Source organism: Atta colombica, unplaced genomic scaffold (genome assembly GCF_001594045.1).
Source record: "Atta colombica isolate Treedump-2 unplaced genomic scaffold, Acol1.0 scaffold225, whole genome shotgun sequence".
Taxonomy (NCBI): Eukaryota; Metazoa; Arthropoda; class Insecta; order Hymenoptera; family Formicidae; genus Atta; species Atta colombica.
The window spans coordinates 803,841-807,278 of NW_017259322.1; the positions used below are offsets into that span (position 1 = coordinate 803,841).

The 3,438-nt window shown below is 33.3% G+C and overlaps 1 protein-coding gene across 2 annotated transcripts in view; it reads left to right on the forward strand.

Moving 5' to 3' along the window:
- Nucleotides 1-3,438, forward strand: part of LOC108688135 (CD9 antigen) — a 16,538-nt gene that overhangs the window by 11,813 nt on the left and 1,287 nt on the right. For both annotated transcript variants that reach the window (XR_001931774.1, XR_001931773.1), the window contains exon 5: nt 1,833-2,596. The gene's annotated coding sequence lies outside the window, so the exon portion shown is untranslated. The remainder of the gene's footprint in view (nt 1-1,832; nt 2,597-3,438) is intronic.

The window sequence follows — 3,438 nt, forward strand, 5'->3', positions numbered from 1 at the left end:
ACACAATGAGAATTATATAGACATCGTTGTTAAATTCACACCAGAGATTCACACCGATATTTTTTAAAGTATATATATATATATATATATATTGTTTGCATGCAATGATGTATAAAAATTAATATTTTTAAATGTCGATATATAATGCGCTATCCTTAATATGCTTTATTAATTAAGATTTTTGTGGAAATTTTATTCCACATGGTCGAGTAGTGGTCAAGTTTTCATTGGAATTGAACTTTTTGGAAATTCTTTTAAGCATCTCGGTAATTACAATCGAAAATTCAAATGAGTAAAACAAAATATTTAGGAACTGATAGAGTTCATTATCGACCAAATTCAATATTAAATCATAACACGATCTGAAAAAAATTGATAGAGAACGATATAAAAATCCTATCATTTTAAATATGGAATTTATAGTTCGTGAATTCACTAATTTGAATTAAATCTTATAGAAATCTCATATAAATTTTATAGAATTCGATAAAACGATTTAGGATTTATGTTTGATCGATTGTGACGCTCGCGAGGTCGACAATAGAAAATGATATAAACTTATAAAAAATGATACAAATTGGTAGAAATCCTATTGTTCTCAATCATTCTCTATGAACTTTTTTACCAGGGGATATTTCGCCGTTAAAAAAAATAAAATTAGTAATGATGTCATCGATGTTATATAAAAGTTGTAATGCAAGTATAACTATTGCATGTGTATGTAAAAATACGAGACGTGTAACAGCGTGTAATAGCAATACGTATGTTGATTAAAAATCATACATATTTCTTCGATTCCGCATAATAGTACTTGTACATTTGCACAAAAATACATACATCTAATTTTCATGCATTCTCGATCGGGCTGTTCTATGTCTTTCGACGTTACTTTACAAGTTTATTTTCTAACGTGGATTACATTTTTACAACCTTTAGATGCTGTCTGACATTTCGTAGAGAAGATAAAAATATTAGAGATAAGTGTCTAGAAGTGTAAAATTGTACTGTAGGAAAAGAATTAGTGTCGATGCGTGTAGGAGTAAAGCATGCTTTTCTCACTTGCTACGCGATAACTATATGTACCTATAATTTACTTGTGTTTTGTGCATTGTGAAATTAAAGTAATTATTCCCCGAACAAACTTCCATTCTGCATTCAGTATATGCAGTTTTCCATGAATAAAAATATACTCGTACACCTACAAATGAGTTCTTATCATTATTACGTAATTAAAATTAGTCATGGCTAATATATAAGTTATATCATAACTTTGACTTTATTTTTAATTTTTATTACATCTTTTTTCTGTATGTTTTTCTTTAATATAAATATTTTCTTTAATATAAATATTAAAATCATGTTATAATATCATACATAACATGAGGATATTTTTCTTGAACATAACGTTCTCCAGAAGCAAAATGAAGCAAAATTGAAATGGTAATTTTTTAATCGCAATCTCTCTAATTGCAATCTCAGTGGAAAGAATTCTCATACGTCATAATATTTAAAAAAATTTTAAATTTATGAAGTTTTCTGAAAAATATGTTGAACTTATTCCGATTTTTTCTTAAATTATAAAATGAAAATCTTGATCTTTCGACATTTCAGAGTTTACATATTCAAAAAATTTTAGAAAAGATGCAAAATTTTAGAAAATGTAGCAGTTCTGAAAAATGTTCCACAATTCATATAAAAAACTCGCAATTTTTTAAAAAGTTATAAAATTATACAGAAGTTTTAAAATATATAAAAATTTATAAGAGAGAAAGAGAGAGAGAGAATGAAATATAAAAGAAGGATAATAATAGCTCATAATGAAACAATTCCAGAGTTAATTCCGACAATGAGCGGGAGAGACATAATTGAAGTCTTTATTAAACTCCGTTCGAGATGTACTCTACACAGTCGAAGCGAAACGAGCGTCTCTAACTGCGGTTTCCCATTGCCAGCCCTCGCGAGTTGTTAATGACGACGGTGCGAAGCGAAGCGGAGCAAATGGAGTGAGCGAAGTGGGCAACCACGGTAACCAAGGAAGAAGGAAAGAAAGATCGGAAGGAGGTGATATTAGAGAAGGAAGATGCTACGTGACTAGCAAGCGGAGAGAACGAGACTGACCGCTCGAGGAGAATTGGAGGGGCAGGTCTCGCTCGGTAGGCACCTGGGCCCCGCAAAGGGGCCCAGGAGAGAAGCGGGACCACAGGTGCGGTCGGGATGAAGCACGGCCGTGCAATGTGGTGCGGTCCGTCGTGTCGTGACGTGGAGAACAGGAGCTGTTCTTGCGCTTTCTGCCTCCCTCGCGGAGTCTCCTCTCGAGTGTCTCCGGGTCTTGCGCGTCTCGCTGCTTCCGGAAACTTGAGATCGTACAAAACCTATTTTTCGAGGACCTCGAAAAAAATTACGTATACATAAATATATATCGATACGACCTACCAAAACGAGGTGGGTCCGATCAAATCTTTTCCTCCTGCGGAACAAACGAGATATATAGCTCGACGGTGCATTCCTGGGACGGAGCGCACTCGGGGGTCCTCCCGAGTCTCTCCCTCCCTCTCTCACTTTTTCTCTCTGTTCTTTTCGTCACGCGGACGGAATGGTAAGTGGTACCTCTTTCAACAGGTAAAAATTTTCTATATAATGCTTGATTTCTCTTGACAAAAGTTGAGAAGTCTGATGAATGCGTAACCTGATATCGAAATATCGTTTTCGACAAAAGGCACCGTCAACAAAACGAAATTTCTTTCGTGGTGCGATCTAGTAATTAATTAATAAACACATTAATTAAAAAATAAGACATCAATTATGTGTACATATATTATGTGTATTAAAATTATTAAGCTCTGTTTGAAAATCACGATAGATTGATGATGAGTCAGTCGACTGAATAATTTGTTCGAGTCGCCTTCCATTTATTTAAAATTATCGAACGGAACTGCAATTTCGAAGCAATCGCTTTCTCTCAATGCCAACGTTGACTATAAGTAAGCGTGCCACGGCCATCTCACGCTGCGTGATCAAGTACACTCATGCGTGTTCTAAGATATTCGAAAGCGTCTCGGAAGGCGGTTCTTTCCTCCGCTTGATATGTCGCGTGGGTGAGCCAGTTTAATGTTTTTCCAAGTCGATACGACTCGGTAATTTTGAAGCTTCAAACTGCCGAGAAATACAACTACTTAATCATTTCACACAACTATTCGCATTTAGATAACTTAAAAAATTATCTATATATAGATAAAATCACGTAAATTAATGTCTTTAATAAGATAATTTTATTTTAGTAAAAGATGAAATTAAAGTCATTTCATCTAGATAATTTTAAGATAATATCGCTGTAAGTAGTGAAACAATTTAAGATGTTAAGGAATATTCATATTTTTAAATATATTTATATTTTTATTTATAAAAATATACATATATACTTTCATAAATAAAAATAAA